Source organism: Trachemys scripta, chromosome 9 (assembly GCF_013100865.1).
Source record: "Trachemys scripta elegans isolate TJP31775 chromosome 9, CAS_Tse_1.0, whole genome shotgun sequence".
NCBI lineage: Eukaryota > Metazoa > Chordata > Testudines > Emydidae > Trachemys > Trachemys scripta.
The window spans coordinates 20,354,602-20,378,694 of NC_048306.1; the positions used below are offsets into that span (position 1 = coordinate 20,354,602).

The 24,093-nt window shown below is 45.0% G+C and overlaps 1 protein-coding gene across 1 annotated transcript in view; it reads left to right on the forward strand.

Moving 5' to 3' along the window:
- The first annotated feature begins 14,764 nt into the window (after positions 1-14,764).
- NEXMIF (neurite extension and migration factor) overlaps positions 14,765-24,093 on the forward strand; it is a 231,997-nt gene continuing 222,668 nt past the window's right edge. Inside the window, exon 1 of the mRNA XM_034780921.1 lies at positions 14,765-15,356. The gene's annotated coding sequence lies outside the window, so the exon portion shown is untranslated. The remainder of the gene's footprint in view (positions 15,357-24,093) is intronic.

A 24,093-nucleotide genomic window follows, 5' to 3' on the forward strand; every position in this document is an offset into this window, starting at 1 on the left:
AGCTTTTCTTGTATTTGATATTAAACTAAATTGGGGATTGTCAGTGAAGTGTGTGGGGTTTTTTTTTTTAAACCAGTCTTTGATGGATTGCACAGCATTTAGTTAGTTAGAAGGCCATAAGAGGATTTATCATCCTTTAATAATAATAATAAAATAAAAAAATAAAAAAACGGTGAAAATGCTGAAACTAGGTAGTATTTCCAGAAAAATCAAGCATTATGGTGAATTATTTTACGTGTGTGTAAAATAATTCTGTCTTCCAAAAAGACACTTAAAATTGTTTGGATAGAGTTGGCATCTGCCACAGCAGAGTCACACTTAAGATAACATGATTGACCATTTTTGGCATATGTTGGTCTAAATTGGCTCATCTATTGGCTGTCAGTCTCTTCTGAATTACATCCAACTCTTTGTAGGCACGTTTCCATCTGGTTAAGTTTAGAACTCAAGCTGTTTATACATTTAAAAAAAAGTAGCTTTTACCAATAACAATCTCTGCAAAAAGGTTTTTGCTTCTGTTCCTAATGCATTTTAAAACAATTCAGCTTTCTTCACTTGGGGCTAAAAGGCAGAATAACCTCCCAAAGAGTGAAAGAATATTTGCTCCTCTGTTATGCCAAGACCTTAGAAACATACAAATAATGTTTGAAATAAATTTGAATTCATAAATAATTTCCACAATATGCTATTCCACTTCTAAAGTGGAAAACCAGATTTTAAGTCTAATGTTTTAACTACGTGCATTAGGGAAGCAGGATGAATACATGCTGTTATAGTCTCGCTGAGCCTTTCTCGTATGGGCCTTGCATTATTTTTATGCTGAATACAAGCCATCTGGCACTGTGCACTGTAGTATCTAGTGCCACAAATAATAATGAAAAATGTGGTAATATCAGATATTTTAACATAAAAATCTAAGGCTGAGGGCATAAACTCTAATGCATCAGGCCTGTAATCTTAACTCAACCGAAAAAAAAAAACCCCATGTTGTTCACTCTGCCCTTGTTTCCAATAAATGATCCCTATGTTATAGACTATAGTGAGAATTATAATGGGAAGGTTATTGGTTAACACCTATCTGTGGAACCACAGCTTCTGTAGTGAATAAACTGGGATCTTGGAGAAAAATGTGTAGGAAGAACCAGCAAGGTTTGTGCCACTCTTCTCAGTTAGACAGGAGTGCTGGCATGGCATGTAACTGGGTTCTTCATCTTCAGATATGTATGGGAGACATTTTGAGCTGCTTCTTCCAGTTCTTGTCCTTGTGGGTGCTCCATGTGAGGATATGCACATGCCCATACACTGTCAGATTTTTTTGCTAGCAGTGACTGTGCCATATGCCTACTCATGCTCCAGTGTGAGGGTGTATAGAGAGGAGCAGACCTGCACCACTCCAGTTCCCTCTCAACTGCTTTAGACTCAGGATGGAGTTCTGTGGCATCCACTATCTAGTTGACACAGTAATTCCTCTGCCCCTTTTTACACTTGATTTTTGTTTTATAGTTTTCTTTTAGTTATTTTGTTGTTAATTTGCCTTTTCTAGCACAGTTTGTGTTTTGGGTGGGGTCCCTCTTCTCATCGTTCTTCTTTGAAAACCAGGCCCATTGTTTTCTTGGGCTTCTCAACTGGCAGATTCCTCTCTTATGAGGACCTTTGTGTTATGGAGGAGTTAGTCTTCCTCCTGCCTCCTAGAAGAAGCACCAGGAGAATCTTCCTGCCAGTACCTGTCTCATACCTTGACCCAGCAACTCATAGGTATCACTGCTGCCTCAAGTAAAGATCCTCCTATCAGTACCATCACCTGGCTGGACCTTCCTTGTCATTTGATACCAATACAATGCACAGACTCATTTAGCTCCCCCCTAGACATGAGAGAGGGTGAGTTTCTGGAACAGCCTCCCAGTAGGAGTTGTGGAGAGGAAAGAACTGGATTAGTTTTAAAAGAGAAATGGATAAATTTGAGTGCAACTGTATGATGAGGTTGCTTGTGATGGTAAGGGACAAGGCCTACATCCCTGGGGCTTACTTGCAGTTTGTCTTATGTTCACAATGCTCTTGCTTCAGGGCTTCAGCTGGTCATGGCTGGGGTCAGGAAGGGATTCTCTTCTCCTGCCCCCTCCCCCCACCCCGTGTATTCTGGGTGGGGTTTTATCTCCTTCCTCTGAAGCATCATGGATAGTCATGGCTGGCAATGAGATATTGGGTGGGGAGGGCCAGGGCTCTGAGGTGGCACTGAGCATATTTTCTCTCTCTCTCTCTCTCTCTCTCTCTCAGGTGCTTGGCTGGATGGTTCTTGCTCACATACTGAGGGTCTAACTGATCTCCATATATGAGATTGGCAGTAACCTTGGGGGTTTTCACCTTCCTGTGCAACATGTGGGTACACATCACTTGCCAGGCTAGTTTTCTCTAACCATTTATTTACCATTGCAGGGGCCTGGGGCACTGATCCCTTCAGTTCTCTTCCTGACATAATAGTCTGTCTCCTGTGGGCTGTAATATTTTGGTCACATTTCAGTTGTTGGGTTTGGTCTGTGGGTGCAGGGTGGGGTTGATGGCCCGAGACATACAGGAGGTCAGACTAGATCTAGGGGTCCCTTCTGCCCTTAAACTCTGATGCTTTCTCTGGCTCTGAGGTCGCTATTCAGTCCCCTACCACCCATCCGTTCTACCCTCCTCTCCTCAAGATCTTCTCTGAGGAGCAGACCCCAGAAGCTAACGAACACTGACCTGATAGCCCTAGCGAGAGCACCCATGAGATCTGGCTTTTTTCTCCTGGGCTGCTTATGGGGGCCATGTCTACAGAGTGAAGCAGTCCTACCAGGAAACTCATCCACTAAGTCAGGATCCTTCTCACTGTACTCAAGAGGAGCAACTAGAGGAACAAGAGTTGAGAACTAAGGAGACACGTCATCTTCTTCCACCCTAGGGGAGGCAGCTAGGCCACCTCCATCATCCTACATGGATGACTTCAAGGCCTTTCGGACTTGATGAAATGCACAGAGGAGGCTTTACAGATTCCTTTGAAGGAAATCCAGGAACAGCAGCACTCCTTGGCAGTGCCGTAACAAGGGTGAGGCGAGTGAGGCACTTGCCGCAGGCGCACAAAAATGGTGGAGAAAAAAAAAGCCGCTGGCAGGCATAGAGATATTTCTAACCGGGGTGATCTCCCCCCGGCCCCACCTGCCGCCCCCCCCCCCCCACTCCTCTCCGAGTGTCGGCCGGCCCTGACTTGCTTCTCCCCCCTCCCCTCCCCTCCCCGACCCAGAGCAGCTCCATCCTACCTTCCTGCAGCAACTGCTGCCACAGGGTCCTAGTGCCTCCCCATCTCACTGCCAGGGCAGACTCACTCTGAGCCTGCCCTTCCCCCTCAGACCCTTTTATTTTTCAATGGGACCCTCCAGCAGCACAGGGTGCCCCCCGCTCCTGCCCCACGCTGGGCAAGGGGCAGCCCCAACCTTCAACCCCAGGGAGGCTACAGTCAGGGGCAACAGCAAGGGAGGAGGCGCAGGCAGCACCCCCTAGCACCCACCATGGGTGAGACGAGGGAGATTCCTGGACCTGAGAGAGGTTCTAGGAGCACATGCAGTGACAGTGGTTGGGGTGAGTGTGCTGCTGGGGGGGCGGGAAAGGGGGGCTCGCTGCTGCCAGCAGGGAAAGGGCTGGGAGGAGTCCTCCTCTCTGGCCCCTGTCCCGGAGCAGCCTGCCTGCCTGCACCCCAAACTCATCTCCAGCCCTGTCCCACCCCAGAGCCCACACCCCCAGTCAGAGCTTTCACCCCCCACTGCACCCTCTACCCTAGCCCTGAGCCCCTCCAGCACCCCAAACACCTTATCCTCAGTCCCAGCCAGAGCTCTCACTGCCTGCACCCCAACCCTCTGCCCCAGCCCTGAGCCCCCAAACCCCTCATCTCCAGTCCCAGAGCTCTCGCCCTGAGCCCCTCCCACACTCCAAACCCTTCATCTGCAGCCACAGCCCTCACCCCTCCCATCCCCAAAATCCCTCCCAGAACCTGCACCCCCCCTCTCCGCACTCCCTCCCAGAGCCTGCACTCCAATCCCCTACCCCAGCCTAGGGCCTGCACCCCAAACCTTCTCCCTCACCCAAACTCCCTCCCAGACCAGCCTCCGACCCTGCTCCCCGGCTAGAGTGCCAGAGCGGGGCAAGTCCTAGACCCTGCTCCCCAGCGGGAGCTTGAGGGCCGGATGAAAACAGCTGGTGGGCCGGATGCAGCCCGCGGACGGTAGTTTGTCAACCTCTGCTCTAGAAGCATATTATGATTTTTTTTTTATATGTAACCATGTGACTCCAATATTCTTACTCACTATTACTTGAGTCTCTATCTCTTTGATGATAGATATATTTATAGTGAAAACAAGAATAAGTTTAAGTGGTGTGGTATTAAGTGAAGTGCTGGTCCTCAGTAGAATCTTACATGCTGGTGCGTACTGTTCCTTTGAGGACAGCGGACCTGGTTATTCTGTGAGTGTTCAATGGATAAGGGCTTGGACACTGCAGGGAACACTCTGAGGACTCACAGGTTCGTATGTAGCTATCACTACCTGTCAGAGGTGGATTAGGGTGCGTTGGGGCCCTTCACCAGAGCAAGTGGGGGCCCCTCCCTATCCCTTCCACCTGCAGTTCCAGCCCCACACCCCAGCGCTCATACCAGGGAGCGGGAGCTTTCCCTCACCAGCCCAGCACACAGGGGCTTCCCCCCACTGCCTGCCCAGCGCTCCTGGCAAGCCCCCATGCCCTGACCCTGACCCTGCAGCCTGGCAGGAGTGTGGAGTAGAGGGGGGCAAGCCCCTGTGCCCTGACCCTGGCTGGAGTGCCAGGCAGGTGGAGGAAGTGGGGCACCCATTTTTCCAGGGCCCCCCAATTGGCTGGGGCCCCGGGCACGGGTCCCGTTGGCCCAGTGGCTAATCTGCCACTGTTACCTGTACAGAGAGAGTGAGGCCTGCGGAGGCCTGGATGGTAGTGGTTGTGCTGCCAGAGGCTGGTGGTTTCAGGGAGCTGATCTACATCAGACAGAGACAAGAGTGCTTCTCACTAAGAGCAGGTGGCAGTGATGAGGTGCCTCACAACCCTAAGTAACTTTAGGGAGCATCACATCTCACTCTTGGCTTTCTCCCTCTCCTTGTCCTGCTCCTCCTTTCTGGGGGAATTCTATGCCAAAAAATTAAAAATTCTGTGCACAATATTTTCAAATTCGGTAAAAGTCTGCATATTTTATTTGTCAAAATAACAATATAATCACACCAGTTCCAATTATTTGTGGTAATTTATTTCAAAATACCTGTCAGCAAGTATGTCTGTAGCACTACAGACAACAAAAAAGATTCAGGGAATGATTTTTTGACAAATATATTCCTTACTAGGCATATTAATACAGAACTCTCAGAAGCAGTGCAAAGGTTTGGGGGAGTCAGGGGTAACGGAGGAGGTGAGGGAGAGGGAAGTAAATTTCTGGAAAGGAGCCTGGGTAGGAAGGTGGAGGGTTGTTGGGTATAGGTGGGAAAAGTATGGAACAGGGTTTTTTGGGGGTGGGGAGGGATTGTTAGGGAGCTTCCCCCATGCAGACACTGGCTGACCCCTAGCCTCTCCCATTCAGTCAGGCACATCTGCCCCAATCCCCATGTGTCCCTGCACCCCCTGTCCTCATGTGTTCCTCCTGTCATCATGGATTGAGAACTGGTTAAAAGACTGGGAACAAAGGATAGGAATAAATGGTAAATTTTCAGCATGGAGCGGGGTAACTAGTGGTGTTCCCCAAGGGTCAGTCCTAAGACCAATCCTATTCAACTTATTCATAAATGATCTGGAGAAAGGGGTAAACAGTGAGGTGGCAAAGTTTGCAGACGATACTAAACTGCTCAAGATAGTTAAGACCAAAGCAGACTGTGAAGAACTTCAAAAAGATCTCACAAAACTAAGTGATTGGGCAACAAAATGGCAAATGAAATGTAATGTGGATAAATGTAAAGTAATGCACATTTGGAAAAAATAACCCCAACTATACATACAATATGATGGGGCTAATTTAGATACAACTAATCAGGAAAGAGAGCTTGGAGTCATTGTGGATAGTTTGCTGAAGACGTCCACGCAGTGTGCAGCGGCAGTCAAAAAAGCAAACAGGATGTTAGGAATCATTCAAAAAGGAATAGAGAATAAGAGGGAGAATATCTTATTGCCCTTATATAAATCCATGGTACGCCCACATCTTGAATACTGCATACAGATGTGGTGGTCTCATCTCAAAAAAGATATACTGGCATTAGAAAAGGTTCAGAGATGGGCAACTAAAATGATTAGGGTTTGGAACAGGTCCCATATGAAGAGAGATTAAAGAGGCTAGGACTTTTCAGTTTGGAAAAGAGGAAACTAAAGGGGGATATGGTAGAGGTATATAAAATCATGAGTGGTGTGGAGAAAGTGAATAAGGAAATGTTATTTACTTGTTCTCATAATATAAGAACTAGAGGCCACCAAATAAAATTAGTGGGCAGCAGGTTTAAAACAAATAAAAGGAAGTTCTTCTTCATACAGAGCACAGTCAACCTGTGGAACTCCTTGCCTGAGGAGGTTGTGAAGGCTAGGACTATAACAGGGTTTAAAAGAGAACTAGATAGCCATTAATTTATTAGCTAGGATGGGCAAGGAATGGTGTCCCTAGCCTCTGTTTGTCAGAGTGTGGAGATGGATGGCAGGAGAGAGATCACTTGATCATTACCTGTTAGGTTCACTCCTTCTGGGGCACCTGGCATTGGTCACTGTTGGTAGACAGGATACTGGGCTGGATGGACCTTTGGTCTGAGCCAGTATGGCCATTCTTATGTTCTTATGTGGCCCTGCACCCCCTCCTCTATGTGTCTATGCCCCCACTCAGCCACCCTGTCACCATGTGGACTGCACCTCCACCCCGATTCAGCCCCTGCCCCAGTCTGTCCTCCCCCACTAGCCCTTATGAGCTCTCTGTCTCCCTATAGCCACTATCTCCTGACCTGGCCCGCCAGGCAGTGTAAAGAAGGCAGGCTCTTTCTCTTCCCTAGCTGGCTGGGAGCTGCTGCTCTGTTCTAGCACCATAGTGCCATCTGGTGGGCAAAAGGTGGAACTGCAGCAACTTTCTGGTAGAAGCTGTTTTCTGTGCAAAAAATTAAAAATATGCATGGCTTATTAATTATGTGCACACACAGTGGCACAGAATTCCCCTAGAAGTAATGTTCATCTGACCTGTGCCCAAAGTCACTATGCATTTGATGTTGCAGGTTAGCCCCATTGGTTCAGGGTCCTCTCCCCAAGAGGCCTGGATAGCTGCCTGAGTCCAGCAGAGCTTGAAGATCCTGCCAAATACAAACAAAAGCATGTTGTTTGTACATGGAAAGAAAGAAAATAATCCCCCCTTTACATTCTGCATCATGGCAAGGCCACTGGTCGATACTTTTATCAACTTTGTATGCCTTCATTTTATCTCTATACACTGGCTTGTTCAGAAGTTGCTGCTAGTCAGGTTACCAGCACCTAGGCACACTATGGTAATGATTTTAGACTTAATGCGTTTACAAAAAAAATTGGTTTTGGGACTTAGTTGTGTTCAGCATGTGGCTGTGGTGTTACCAGTATTGGTTTTAACATTATTTCAGGCTGGAGAACCCTTAGAGGATGTGAGGTCCCAGACTGAGAGAGGGGAGGGAGCAACTTTTGCAGGTTGGTAGTCTAATCCCATCTATCTATGCGAAAGAGATTTTTTTATCTTCTGCTGACTGAACAGCATATCAAGGAATAGAGAGGGCACTCTGAGCTTTTAGTTTAACCCCTTTGGGGACAACATGGAAGGAAGCAAGGAACAGAGACTTAGCAAAGCAATTTCTTAACCACAGTGACTTTATACTTGAGAGTTACAAATCTTTCACAAGAAAATAACAGTGCAGAGGCCCTCCCTCCTCTGACCTGATCTCACCCCTTCTGTGAATCTGAGATTTATCAGCTGGGTGGAGTTCCTCCTGCAAGTCTCTTGGGGTTGCGTATGTGTCTGTGTTGGGGGAAATGGTTAATCACCCTTTCAAACAGCAGAACCCTGCTCTTAAGTCGGGTGTCTCCTCCATGACATGTGCCTAATTAGTCCTGCTTCAGCCCCTGCTTGTCATGCTGTCCCCACCATGGCAAGCCCCCCCCCTCCCGTGTAGAAAAATCATTATTCCTTGGGGGTAGGCCAGCAGTTGAGACAGTCGAAGTTGAATGTCCCAGATTGCAGTCTTGATGGTCAGTAACAGTTCTTCAATTAGGTGTGAGCAGGGACGGCTCTAGGATTTTTGCCGCCCAAAGCAAACACAATTTTGGCCGCCCACCCCGCCCCCCACATTCTTTAATTACCCCATCCCCGGCCCCGCCTCAACTCCGCCCCTTCCCCAAATCCCCAGCCCTGCCTCCTCCCCCCAGGCTCCTCCCCCCAAGCCTAGGAGGGAGGGAGGGGGAGAAGCAGCGCCCGTGCCGCGGCCACTCAGAGTCTCCCCCTCCCTCCCAGGCTCTCAAACCTGGGAGGGAAGGGGAGACTCCAAGTGGCCGCGGCGGGGCGCCGCTTCTCCCCGTCCCTCCCAGGCTCTCAAGTCTTGGAGGGAGGGGGAGCAGCGGCGCGCGAAATGGCCGCTCGGGATCTCTCCCTCCCTCCCAGGTTTGAGAGCCTGGGAGGGAGTGGGAGACCCTGAACCACTGCGGCACGTGAAACAGCTGATTCGCGCGCGGCTGCTCCCCCTCCCTCCCAGGCTTGAGAGCCTGAGAGGGACGGGGAGAAGCAGCGCCCACGCTGCGGCCACTCGGAGTCTCCCCCTCCCTTCCAGGTTTGAGAGCCTGGGGGGGGGGGCGGGCAGCGGCGCGCGAATCAGCTGTTTCGCGCACCGTGGCAGCAGCAGCGGAGGTGAGCTTGGGCAGCTGGGGCACATTTTTAGGGGCAGCATTCTGGCGCCGGCCATGCTGACCCTAAAAATGTGCTGCCCCAAGCACCAGCTTGTTTTGCTGGTGCCTACAGCCGGCCCTGGGTGTGAGCACCTATCCTGGTCAAGCCCGCAATCTGTAAGACATTACAATAGGCTGCCCTAAGGTAAATTTAGATGTGTGTTCAACGCAGACTACAGAATGGAGCCATAATCTGATGCAGCCATATTCTGCTCTGTCACAACTGGTTGGGGGAAATGTACTAGCAGTAACCACGGCTATTGTTAGCCTGATTTCAGAGGTAGTGTAGAGAAGGCCTAAAAGGTTGTAAAATAAAGAGTCTGCTTTGTTTCAAACTGGTGATATGAAAATTGTCAATGATTCTCAAAGTCTAGGGATTACAAACTGTATGCAGGAGGACACATCAGAAGAAAATGGATTATTTGAGGGGAAAGTTGGACTTTTGGGGAATTTCAATCATCATCTATACAATTTAGAAGAACAACTTAGGGAGAATTCTTGAAAGGTAAATTGATTCCACTATCAACCTCACTGCCTTTTTGAGTGAGCATAGAAGTTAAGGGGCTTAATTCCTTCATATTATACATTTAAATCAGCATGAGTAGGGACATTACTTATTTTAAAATTGCATGGTATTGTTAACTATTCAAAGACCGATGTAAAAGTCTGATTTGTAGCTACTGGCTACAACAATGCATGTTGCAGCTGCATGGTACTGGCAAGGTCAGGAGAGCAGAGTGTGAAGCAGTGAATGGCACTGATACCTTTCCTAGCTCTGAGTTTTGTTGGTCTTTTCCTGCCAAGAAGAGTGTTCTCAGAATCCTGCTCTCACACCTGAGTCTCTTATTTGACAGTCTGGAAAATTAATATCCAGCTACGGCATGTAGCTGCGCTTCCAGCAAAACTCTGCACTTTTTACATCCGTTTATGGCAGTACATAAAAGATCACCGTCCACAGATTGTTAATTTTGAAGATTGCTCAGACTGCTGTGTGGAATTAGATGCTGCTGGTTTGCTAATACTACAGTAACATTGTAAATGAAGTATCTTAAATTATTAGCTTGTGGCTGAATGAAACCCAAGATGCTACACTGAATCCACAGCCCGAGGATAATCACTGAGCCTTGCATTTGTGTTCTTGGTAAATACCTGAATACTTAAATAATACCTGAGTCATCATTTTCCAAACTGGATCCAGGCAGAATGTTTATTTAATGGAACATAGCTCTTCATCTGCAAGAAAGCTCTTCCCATGCCTCTAACCTCACCTAGCTGGTTATACTCTGCTAATCACCATGGTACCTGCCTTCCCCTGCATAACATCATCTCTCTCTCTCATTCTTAAAGGCAACAGAAGTTGTTCAATAACTGCCAAATTTGATATTGGTTACCCAGTGTTGCTGTTTGCAAATGTTCCATGCTTGGTGAGGTGCACCACCCCAGCATTCAATGTGCCTTTGCAGCGCATGTGAAATTGCTGGCAGAATGACCTAGCAGAGAAGCTGCCAGATTTGCTTGTCTCTTTCCAATGCCACTTTGAAGTTAGCGGCATGTATGTGACTGGGCTGGGAAGGGAAATGAAGGAGTTCTGCAGGGCAGGGAATGATAGAGGGTGAAAACCCCCCAGAACACATTTTTGAAATGAGTGAGAGATCTAATGAACAAATTCAAACCTATTTATTTTACTGAGCACTGCCAGAAGCACTGTCACTTTTTTTCTCTTGTGACCCTGCAGTGCTCCTGATTTATTACTTATATTTATATTTCTTTAACTCTTTCTATCAATGAAATTAAATGGGGAGAAAATAACAAGTTTATGGGTGAGATTTCAAATGTTCAGAATGTAGAGGACTAGAAGTTATGATTCCCACAGCATCTGTATCTTGATCCTGGTGCACAATAATAATACTTGAGAGAGGTATAACTGAGCACAGGAGTGGGAGTTAGGACTTCCTGTGCGCCTAATCCCAGCTCCGATCATGACTTCCTCTGTGGCCTTGGTCAAATCACTTAACACCTCTGCCTCCATTTCTACAAATGGAGATAACATTTTTAGAGTGTGAGCTTGTTGTGGTGGGGACAGAGTCATTTATGGATGTACAACAACTAGCACGTCCTCGATGCTTCCAGAAATGAGTACAAAATTATCATGAAAATGGCCTGCAATATAAAAGTGTTGAAGGCTAGTTGATTTGTAAAGTGTTATGATGACAGAGCACTACACAAAGGGGCTAAGCAGTATTGTTTTTTTTTAATTCTACAGATACACAAGGGTCCCCAGCTGCAAATGCCAGGAGAACCACAATTTCGAGGGCCTGACGTCTGTGTTTTAAAAACACAACCATAATGTTGTTTTGTTTGGATTTAATATATTGTATTGTCCATTGTGGGAAGATGGCAGTAGAATCTTGTGAAAACTAAAAGTAGAAATAAGGAAACTGAGAATCTTCTGTAAGTAAGGAACAGGTTGGTAATAACATACTTTCAAATGTAATAAAAGATTTAATTAAACCTGGAGAATATCTTAATATTTTATTAATTACATTTATAATGCTTATTTCCAGCCCTATTTTCTACCTATTAAAACTTCCCAGTGGGTCAGAAGTTGTAATAGTAATCTATGCTTCAATTCCCAGTGCATTAGTTACAGGATATGCTGTGTGTCTGACTCTATCAGTGCTGCAGATGCCTGTCTGTGCCACATACTCTCAGTGCTAATAGTGCTGAAGCTATTTACATGGTCCTGTGAAAACAGATGCATCTATTTTAAATTAACTAAATATATAGGGCCATGTTCTGATTCTCAGTGGTTCTCAACTTTTTCCATACTGTGATACCTCCTTCAATTTGCAATATGAAAAGGGGCAGGGTGGTCATGATCTCCCAAAAACACTTGTCTGTGACCTCCCCCGGTTGAGAACCTATACCCTTACTCCGATTGAGTTGAACCTTACTCCACAGAGGGTCCCCCTGAAGTCAATGGGACCACTTGTAGAATAACCTTACTCATGCTCGATAGCACCTTCTTAGAAATCTGTCCCCTAGTGACAAAGTGAGGTACAGGGTCTCATAACTGAACACTTATAGTGATAAACAATATTGAAAAATAAAGCAGCCTCTTAATTTAAATGAACGTGTGAAGGTAAAATGTCATATTTTAGATGTTTTTGTGTATTAATAATTGGATAATTAAAAAAACAACATAACACTTCTATTCCTAATGGATAACCCTCTCTTGTCCACATATAAACGTTTGTAGTGCTTAAATGTTCAATGCAAACTACCTGACAGTTTTCAGTAAATTTGTTAGTCTCTAAGGTGCCACAAGGACTCCTCGTTGTTTTTACCTGACAGTGTGTCATGTAATTCCTCCTGCAAAAGAACTACAGCAGAATAAAAGTTGACTTGTACAAACGAAATATTGACCTCCCTATCTATTTTTATATAATGCTTGTCTTTCATTTTTGCAGTGAGTGATTTTCTCTCTCCACCTTCCCACCCCTTTCAAGAAGTACTATAATAATTATATCATCAATTTGCTGTTCCTGCGTTTCAAGAGGTCCCTAATTTAGTTTCAAATCTATCTTCATGAACATGTTGTCCCTCCTGATTTTGGCAGGTAGACTAATGGATTTTCATTTCCAGAACCCTTTTTATCCAAATTACCTTACTGGAAGACCCACCGCTGTGGTTACTGCAGAGTATATATATATATTTTTAATTTAAACCTTGATTTACCCTCTTTATGCATTTTTTCTGGATTCCTTTCTTTCCATATGCAATGATACTCTGCATAGGTCACATGCAATATGAGGCTGACATCAATAACTCTATGGAATCAAGATGTTGCAATATGTGAAGGACAGGGCTAAGTCAATTCCGGTAGGCTTCTCTGTATCTTTAACAACAGGAGCTAGGGGCCTTGCTGTAGGAACACTGATAGATGTAATAGGTCTCTTTCTTAGGTTCTGGCTCCACAGTTCTTACCTGCACTGATCTGAAGCAGTATATGTGGATCATACCATTGAGCTAAAATCCCACACCCTACCCCAGTGAACAGGTGTCCATATCACAAAACCCATCATGACAGTTGGCTCCTTTGCCAACCTCAGCACTGAGGTCAATTCTTGGAGAATGAAAGGCTTTCCCATCCCTAAAGGGGATCCTGCAAGGCCAGAGTTGAGGCAGGTGGGGCCATTAAGAAGCTTTTGTGCTGATAAATAAGACTTCATTCACTCTCAAGGTCTGCACCTTTTCCTCAGCTAAGTGTGATGCCAGAACTGATCATCTGCAACACAGCAAAACAAAGGTACAGAGCACATACAGCGTTCATATTTGCGAACAAACACTTTGCTTTTTGCTCTGTTGGCATCTTTCACTTCTCCATTTGAAAATTCAGGGTGGAATTTTATTTTGCCTAAAATCCACTTTCTTACAGTTATAGGGTTTTCTTTAAAAAGTTCCTTCTTATTCTGACGTCATGTAGCTAATTTTGATTCCTGAATCTTCCAGCTTTGCTTCGGAGTTTTGCATCAAAAATACTGAGATGCAATAATGCACTCATATCAGCTTTCTCCTGTGGAAAAACAATTCACGAAGTACCCCTGCAATCTGGCATAACTTTACACCTGTAGCACTCTTGGTTCATGGGGGAACAATGTAACTGGAAAAACAATAGGGGTGTTCAAAGCAGAGTTCAGGTGCGCCGGAAGAGCTGTGGGTGAGAATCCAGGGCTGGAATAGGAGAAGGTGCTGCAAATTAGGATTGAGAGATGCATTGACAGAGCTGTATCAGGGACAGAAATGGAATGGGCAGAAAGGCGGGTGGGTGGGAACTGGAGTGGAGGTTGAAGGGGAGGTATATTGGTAAAGCAGTGTAGGAGCTCAGGCGTGGAATAGGATACTACAAATCAGAATGAGAAGCATTGGCAGCACAGCTGACTTAGAGCCCAGATAGGGTGACCAGATGTCCTGATTTTATAGGGACAGTCCTGATATTTGGGGCTTATTCTTATATAGGCACCTATTACCCCCTACCCCCATCCCGATTTTTCACACTTGTATCTGGTCACCCTAAGGACAGAACTGGAGTAGCAGCTGTCTTTAGCCTTTTGGGGTGCAGTCACAGAGCATATAAGGGCCTAGATGTGGTATAACAAGGGGTGCTGCAGGGGCAGACTGAGGGGCTTTGACCTAGGAGTGAGGGAGCTCTAGATGGGACAGGAGAGGGTGATGCAAATTGGCACCAAGTCCCATTGAGAGGAGGAAGCCTTGCACTCCACCTGCCTGCCTTACACCTTTCTCTAGCCCGTCAGGTGGCCACACTTCCCAAGAGGGGTGGGAGGGCCCCTGCTCTGTCCTGCACCTTCCAAGAGGCGGCCAGCCCTTCTCAAAGTATGGTAGCTATCCTTATGGAACGGGGGCGGGGGGAGCCTTCTGGGAGAAGGTCCCTCACCCTCCAGCCCTGCGGCAATGGGCGCACACTGTCCAGTACGCAGGGTCTTTGGAGAGGGCAGCAAGGGAAAATCCCATGGCATGTGGGGCCTGATGCCCTCATCCTCTCATGTGCGGCAAAGCCTCCCCTCCATCGTTCCCACGGGGACTTAGATCCACTGGGTTCCTGAGGCTCCCCTCCACTCTGGGTGTGAGTCACTGATTTCTACGCGCCCTCCCCGCTCGCTGCCCCAGGGGACAGCCCTGCTGCACACTCACTGCTCACGCAACCAGCCGGGGTAGCCTCGCAGCGCGCGCGCGCGCTCCCTCCGGCTCCGCTGCCGTGCACCAGCACTCGGGCGCGCTCCGCAGCGCCGGGGGTGCGCGCCCTTTATGACAGGTGGCCGCGCGTTGCGCGCTCCCGGGGAAAGCAAGGTGGTGGTGGGAGGGGGGAGGGGGAGAGAGTCGGTCCAGCGGCAGAGGAGACAATGGCAGCGGCGACAGCAGCGCTGTAGGCACCTTCTGAATGGGAAAAAGCAACCTGGGTGGGGGCGGAGGAGGAGGAGAGGAAGAAACAGCCGCGGCGGAGGAGGAGGAGGCGGAGGGGAGGAGGGAGCCACCCGCCCCCCCCGCAGCAAAGCAGGGGGCAGCCGGCAAGCTCCGGGTGACTGCAAGCGGGAGCGGGCGGGGGGGCTCGGCGGCCAGGGTCCCCGGCATGGCTGCGGGGCCATGGGGGCTGCCGTGAGCCGCGCCGGGCGCTGAGAGGCGCGGGGAAGCGCTGGCTCCATCACCCCCCGGAGGAGGGAGGCAGGCGCGTCCACCTGCACGCACGGGAGAGCCGGGCTCATGGAGCGGCGGTGACTGCAGCAGCCGCCGCCGCAATCCCCAGCCTTGCCTGCTGGAGGCAGGGGGGGTGGCCCCCAGCCAGCCCCACGCTCCCCGGCCCCCCTCGCGGGCTCGCCGCCAAGGTAAGTCTCTGCACCCGGCAGCCGTGCGGGCTTCGCTTGCTGGAGTTTCTCTTTGGGGCCGGGGGGTGGGGGGGAGGAGATCCAGCGCTCTCCAGGAGCCCCCACTCAGCCCTGCCAGCCTGAAAAGGCCTTTTCCTATTCGGGGAGAATAGCGCAAGCACACGCAGCCCCCAGCCGGCTGCTTGCACGGCTCCGATAGAGGGTGTGTGTGTGTGTGTGTGGTGATGATGATGATGATTAGAAATTGCATGTTTGAGAAAAGGTCTGTCTTGTTGCCGTCTCTTGCCAGGAGGGAAACATAAATTGTGTCAATCAAATTCCTCCAACCTTTGCTGTGTATCTAGTGAGCAGTGGGAAAGCGGAGAAGGTTTCAAGGCGACTTGGGGGGTGGCGGGGCATGAGTTAAGTTTAACCCTCCCCATTCCAATCAATCCAGGGTGAATTTTCCAGAGAGGAAAATATTTAGTCTCCATTCTTTTGCTGCTGACTTATGTCTCTTTTCTTAAAATATTGAAAGTGGAATTTAGGGCAAAGGCTTACAATAATTAATTAGTTGCTTTAATACATGTTCTGAGGGGAAAGAAAAGAGAGACCTGGATCAAATTGTGAAAGGCTCGGGGGTCATCGAAAGTGTGTGAATATCACAAATGAATAGATTTTCTGCTGTGGAAACTACTAATTTAGGAATGAAATTAGACTTGTGTTTTTTTTCAGCCCAAATTTGTCCTTTGAATTTTTGAATACTTCTAGAAGTTTTTATTTTAAAAATTACATGACAGTGTACTAGTTGTAAGTCTTTCTGTCTTTGCGCATCTATTATTATTTGTTTAGTACATTTATTGTTTGTGTTTACAGGGAACTGTTGAGCAAATATATTTGCTATTGGGTATTCTAGTATTTAATTTGTCTCTGAATCTCTGGTAAACTAAATTTTGGTAAAAATATGGTTTTAAAGCACTTTGAAAAAGACTGGATGTAAGCTACTTTATTTTCATGCATTTCAACACTGATGAGAATTCTGGTAGGAACTAAAATATTCCACAGTGGGAGGAAAAAGGTTCTACAAATCAGTATCATCTGAACTACTGTAGGCCATTTGTATTTTCTGTGTCTTCCTTACACTACTTACACACTGGTTAACATATGACCAGGTTTTTATTTACAGCAATGAGGTTTTGAATGGTGGAAGAATTTACACAGAAACCTTATTTTTAGCAAGGAACAAAAAAGCACTAAAGAAACTGTCATTTCACATATTAAACTAGAAAACTGGCTAATCAAATAAAACTGGCTCATTGTCTGAAACTCTATCCCAGTGAAAAATGCGGCTGTGAATATAATTAACCATCTGTCTAGTGAGCAATTGAAAATTGGGCTCATATATTTTTATTTCAGTGTCTTCAGTTCTGAACTGCTTGTGCATTTGTGCAAGAGTGACAACAGTAATATATTTTGCTTACTAAGTGTAGTATATGAGGTGTCTGTTTTTAATATCTGATTTAAAAAAAAATTAAACCATTATGTTCAAAATTAATTGTGCAATTTGAAAATGGCACGTTTGCAATATAGTAACCCAAACCAGTTCTAATGGACTAGTGACTAAAGCAAAGGCTATATATTTTGTCTCTAAATGTTATCCAGTATTTTACCCCCTGCTGAAAATATGTAGAGTACACATTCACCAGGTGAAAGGATTTTGTGTGTGTGTATTGGGGTGAGGAAGAGGAAAGACGTGTAAGTGTGAGAGGGCAATCTTAAAATTATTTGGCCTTGGGAATCTATTCTGAGCCTTCCCCCATCCGTACTTGGTGGTCTGTTCATCCTTTTTGCCCCTTCCTGGACTCTCTGGTCAGCTTGCTTGCAATCTATTCACATCCATCAACATCCTGGTATTCAGATTTGTGTTCGCTGTGTTTTTAGGTACCTGCTGTTATCAGTGGAACAGTATGGTAATGCAGTAACCACTGTGCCAACAGCAAAATATCTCTGCTAGAAAGTGTGTGTGGTTGTGTATGCACCCGCACTCGCGCACACTCTCACACACTTTTTTTTGTTTGTTTTAGGTATGGGGTGAGGGGGAAATGACAGCACTCAAGCAGGGAGGATGCAATTAAGTTACTTCAGCTGATACCTAATACAAGAATACATTTGTTAAAATATGTGAACTGTGCACAAGGCAGCAATCTTCAGTGAACCACTTTTTAAACAAATATTTGACAAAAGAACAGACCTGTTAAATGGATAACAATTATGTAAGCACATGGTGGGGTTTGACGTATGTCAAGTCTGTTAAATAAATCAACCTGTTCAATGAATAAATCTGCTATGCACCAATGCTTTATTTTTTAAAAAAAGGCAATAAACCTAGTAGTGCATTTAAGATCTCTCCTGCTGTTTATATGAATCTTATGCCCAAACCCCTGATAAAAGGGAGGTCTTGAAGGTGCATGTATGTGTGTTTCAAAGTGGGGGGAGGAGAGATCAGCAAGTGATAAGATAGATATTAAAAATACACGAAGATGTGCTTAAGGATTCCCCGTGATATAATTCTCACTGATCCATGTCTTGATTGAGTATTTGCTTTGCAGTGGCAATGGTCCATACACAGCTACATTGATTTTTGGTTTCTCTGTTTATGATGGCAGTTTTTGTGAATAATTATTTCCCCCAAAGTGCTACTAAGGAAGAATGGCAGACCCTAGTTGGCCTACACAGCAGTACAATATCTTTCAAATTGTGTATCCGGCTGAAAATAAAGAGTGCCAGTTCAAGTGTTTCTACACACAACAGAAATGTAAAAGGAAGACAAAAAAGGAGAACAGCTTCACCATTCATGTTTCCCCCGCAACCTAAGAAGCTTCCATCTCTGTACCTTACCAAGTTGCTTATAACAGTGGCTTAGCTAACCTTCCTAATTGTTAAGTATCAGAGGGGTAGCCGTGTTAGTCTGGATCTGTAAAAAGCGACAAAGAGTCCTGTGGCACCTTATAGACTATCAGAGGTATTGGAGCATAAGCTTTCGTGGGTGAATACCCACTTCGTCAGATGTATGTGGGTATTGTTCTGGATTGGGAGGTGTCTTTTCAGTGAAAAAGGTCTTGACGGATAGACGTGAACTTTTCAAGCTGGTGCAAAGCAGGTAGTAGTAAGTATATATGTGAAATGTAAGGCAGACAGTACTTGTATGGAATACTCCCTTCCTGAGATGATGACTCCTGATGGATATTTGTGTATGAACCACAAACAAATATCTCTCTGTGTGTGTAATCTTTCTGTTTTTATCCGTCCAAAATATGTCTGGAAAGAAAATAAAAGAGTGAGTATGTGTCGCGCGCATGCAAAGCCAAGGATGAAGCACACAAGAATGGGGACAAAGAATTCTCAGTTCAGGGGATCAGCCTATGGAATGACTTTCCAGACGAGATTAGACAGATCAAGAATCCAACCATTTTTAGGAAATGCTGAAAAACCTTCTACTCTGAGAGAGCCTTTGTGAGAATGACATTCACAACACCAACACTCCCGCCAGTAGTCCCCTACAGTCAAACACAAAAACCCAAACTAGAAAAGAATAACCAGTCTCTTACCTCCCCACCCATCAAAAAGAACAACCAAACAACCAGAAACAGACAAATGAACCAACCAAAAATCTATCCCCAAAAGGGAGAGGAGCCAGGGATCCCATGAAGTCAGCTAATACCTTGCTATTCCCAATCTGTTTTATGTGGTGTGTACTCAGATACTACAGTGGTGGGCTGAAGTTTAAAACCCTAAGGTAGGTAGGTAGTCTGTGTGGGGAAAAAAACAAAATAAAATTTCCACTGCTGCTTAGTAATGACCGTTTTCAGGGATTATCAAAATATATTAAGAATCAGGAGTAAGGGGTTAATAACTCTGAAATAGTTAATTTATTACAAGGTTTTATACGCTCAACTGGAGAAGAGTGTATATTTAGTCTGTTGTAGATCTGGAGTAGTTTATCCCAGTTTGGGATTGGTTTTACAATCGGTACCCATGCATACAGTAAGATGGTGGAGATTCTTGATTTTGTGGAACCATCCAGTAGTGAATAAATGAGCCATATTGCATAAAACCAAGTGAACCATGTTTCACTGATACCTTGTCAGACCTCCCACTCCCCCCATTCTTGCTATTAACTCATGATATACCAAGATTGCAAGCTGTTTGCGGTAGGAGCTTGTCTTATTTATTATATGTACTGTGTGTCTTGCACAACGGGGTCTTCATCTTATGCAGGGCCGGCTCTAGGATTTTTGCCGCCCCAAGCAGAAACAATTTTGGCAACCCCCCCCCCATTTTTTTCTTACCCCACCCCCGGCCCCGCCTCAGCTCCGCCCCTTCCCCAAATCCCCAGCCCTGCCTCCTCCCCCCCAGGCTCTCAAGCCTAGGAGGGAGGGGGAGAAGCGGCGTGCAAATCAGCTGTTTCGCGCGCTGTGGCAGCAGCAGAGGTGAGCTAGGGTGGCCGGGGCACATCTTTAGGGGCGGCATTCTGGTGCCGGCCATGCCGCCCCTAAAAATGTGCCGCCCCAAGCACCAGCTTGTTTTGCCCTGATCTTATGGCTGCTAGATACTGCTGCAATACAATATTAAATAATGAGTTGTGTTGTCCTGTAGCGAGTGGCTAAGCTTAGCAAGTTTAAGGTAATTAATTAGTTCTGGTTTCCAGATGTCATACATGGATTTTGCATAAGATATCCATAAATTTAGGGCAAGCTGTTTTGCTATCAGTGTAAATGTGTTGATAACGTCAGTTTCACACCCAGTGACTTTACTAGCTTTGCTGATCCCTAACAAACATAGAGTTGGCGTGAAAGTTATTGAAGTACCCATCATTTCTATAAAACAGTTTTGAACGTGCACCCATAAATTATACATAATGGGGCATTCCCACAAATAACAAAATAGAGTTGCCTTTGATGAGTAACATTTTGGACAGTTAGATAGTAGTGCTAGCTATATTTTGTTAGCAATTCCAGGGGAATAATACAGTCTAGGTAAGACTGCATTTGTGTGACTCTGTTGCAAATGGATGTCTCCTGAGTGACAGATAGCAAGGGCTAGACCAGTCAGTCTCTAATATTTCTGTAGCAATGTCTTCATTCAGCATATGTAGCAAAGGATATCTTTCATCCAGCGTATTTGTCAGATCATGTTAAAACTTTTAATTTAATCTTTAGGCCTGCTTGCATATTGAAGGTGTTTCTGTATGTCTTTTACATGAGATGATTATAGAGATCTGGAGGGTTGTAAAATCGCTTAATTCTAGGTATATGAAAAATTGTTCTGTTTCTATATTGTGATTTTGCTGCAGCTGTTTGAATGATATAAATATAACCAATTGCCATACCATGCCTATGGTCCATCTGTTCAGTCCATTATCTGTCACTGAGAGTGGCCAGAACCAGCTTCCTCATAAGAAGCTGAAAGAAACCATGCAATAGGCATTTATAGGGTAACCTGCCCTCAGAGAAAGTTTCCTTCTAACCCTAAATAGTTAGAAGTTGGCTTCTGCCCTGAAGTATGAAGGTTTATACCTTTAGCTCTTGTTTTGTTACTGAAGTCCTCAAATCTTGATTTAAAGTCTTCAGTTACAGAAAATCCACCATTTACTCTAGTTCAAAGCAGGAAGTGACCCATGCACCACACTGCAGATGAAAACAAAAATTTCCCCAGTCTCTCTTAATCTGACCTGGGGGAAAATTCCCTCCTGATTCAAAGATGATTATGAGCATGTGGGTGAAATCTACGAACAAGACCACCTGGAAAAGAATTCTCTGGAGTAACTCAGCCCGCTCCATCTAGTGTCCCAACTCTGACTGTTGAAGATATTTGCTAATAGCAGTCATGGTTGGGCGATATGCCTTTGTAGGCAACCTCATAGTATCATCTCCTCCACAAACTTATCAAGCTAAGTCTTGAAACAAATTAGTTTTTTGCCCCCACTGCTCCCCTTGGAAGGCTGTTCCAGAACTTCACTCCTCTGATGGTTAGAAACCTTTGCCTAATTTCAAGCCTAAACTTGTTGATGGCCTGTTTATATCCATCTGTTCTTGTACCAAAATTGGCCCTAAATTAAATAACTCCTTTCCCTCCCTGTTGTTTATCCCTCTGATGTATTTATAGAGGACAATCGTATCTCCCCACTGCCTTTGTTTTGTTAGCTTCAATGAGCCGCGCTCTGTAAGTTTCCTCTCATAAGGCAGGTTTTCCATTCCTCTAGTCATCTTAGTACCCCTTCTCTATACCTGTTCCAGTTTGAATTAATCTTTTTTAAGCATGGGAGACCAGAACTGCACACAGTATTCCAGATGAGGTCTCACCAGTGCCTTGTACAGTGGTAATAACACTTTATTATCTCTAAGTGAAGTTTGAATTCAGATGTGAACTTCCTCAGAAGGTGGAAGAGTTTGTTTTCCAGTTTGGCTTGTTACACAGTGGCCTGAATTGCAAAGCTTAGTTCATAGATGGATCTGGACTTCCCTAAGATTGGCAGAATGGTGAGGTTATGTATCAGGTGTTCTGGTTCAGCCCTATCTATAATTACAAACATTGTTACCCTTTCTGTACAGAATATTTTCATGTTCCCTTCATCCCATGTGGGATTTCCTTAGTGGTGGATTTACTGTTTAATTTTATGAAAGTGGTATTTACTGTTTTGTGGGATTTTTTTATGGTTAAGCTTTGAAATTATTCTATAGTTCCTAGTGCAGGAGGGGAGCAATGGGGTTTTTGGAAATATGATTAGTATTTGGAGACATTTCCAGTCTTTCTCTCCTTTATAGGGTTCCCAGTTTGGGTTGGACGTATTCCTGGAGGCTTCATCACATGACATCATCTTTAATTAAAGATTCATCTTTAATTCCTGGAGACCCCAGGACGATCCTGGAGATTTGGCAACCCTACTCTTTTAGAAGTTCTATACGTATGTGGGTTTTACCATCATGTTGCAATTATTTCTGGAGTGTACAGAGAGGAGGTGGTGCTGTAAGTGTACAGAGAGGAGGTGGTCTGCACTTCTCATGCAAGAGCTGCAGTTGTGAGGACATGCACACGTTTAGAGAGAGATTTTCAATAGAATTTGGCTCACGTGCAACCCTGTAAATGACTAGATTTTCAAAGGTATCCAGTACCCAGCAGCTTCCATGCAGAACACTGGGAGCTGCTGAATGTTGAGTTCTTTTGAAAATCTGTATATTTACTTGCCTAAGTGAGACCTGAGCTCTTTTGAAAATGTGGTCCGTAAAATCCCTAGTATTATAGAATTCTCTTGTTTGTTATGCCATACAGTGTTTCAGAGCTGCATTTGGAGCCACAAACTTGGAAAAGGCCAAATTCTCTTTCCCACCCTTCAAAGTTTTCTCCCAGAGGCACTTACACATGAAAGTCACAGTGCAAAACAGCCAAGAGTAGAAACTAGAAAGTCCACAGATTTTGTTTCCTGTACAATGCACAAGTGACTAACTGGAGTCTGCGATGGGGAAGAAGAGCTGAGGCCTTATGAAAAGCCTATTTATTGGTATTAATTATTTTTTATTAGTTACAGCATCAATAGTCAATTGGCAGTAGAAGAACCCAAAGTAAAAATATTAAATCTTCAGAAGTTTTTTCAAAGCTTGCATTTTTCATAAGAAGCTTGTGAGGCTTCAAATCTAAAGCTTCCAAAGCTTTATTTTTTTTCTTCAGAAGTGTTATTGAAGCTCTTTTTTAATGTTTTAATTTTTAGCATTTTAACAGAAACTACTAGTTTTGCATATCAAGACTGGTTCTTTCCCATCTGCTGGAATAGCCAGGTCTTCTGGTCTGGTCAGTTAGATTCCTTCCAAATCTCTGTTTTAACTGCCATTTCCCCCTCTGACCTAAGTTGGTAGCTTCAAACAAGCAGAAACACATGCAGCCTTGGGGGTGGAGGGACTTTTCCAGTCAGGATGATATCTGACCTTCATAGTTGTTGAATAACTACAACAAATTCTTTAACTGCTTCACTGAAACAAGGGTGTATGTTTGGGGAATTAGCAAAGATGAAAGGAATGAAGTGTCAGTATGGCTTTGTTGGTAGCATGGTTTTCTACAGGCCACAAGGTCATGGCTGAAAGTCCTAAATCCAGATTTAAGGCTCATGCTGACATTTTGGTGCAATACCGATGGCTGACTGGTGCTGTCCTGCAGATGAGATATTAAACAGAAGTCCCTCTTGGCTGTCTCTGATAGCTGAGCAAGTAAAAATTAAGAGTTTGATTTTTAAGAAGTGTGTCAGATTTGTTAATGCAAATAATAGAGTAGGGGTGGAATTTTTTGACAAATAATTGTGGGTGTATTTGATAGCATAGTCACAGCTAGTTAGTTAATTAAACCTGAATATTGGGTGGACAGATATCTATAACTGGTATTTAATATGCCTTTAGTGATTTAGAGAGGGCAGTGTCAGAATTTTCTGAGTCCAAAAGATGCTGTGGCACTTAACTTTTTTGTTTATTTTGTTTTTAAACGTGAAGGGGTATTTCTGGTGTCCTGACCACTTATCCCTCTGTTTACATATATTTTAAAAAATTTGTTGCTGACCACACTGTTTTTGTTGGAGCAATGTGCAGTGACTTCATAGTGTCTAGTTGGGTACTTTTTTACTTTAAAATGGCCCCATATAACATCAAGGTCTTCTGTCTTTTTAAAATAAATCCATTGTGTAGTAGTGTGTTGTAAATTTTTGCGATATAATTAG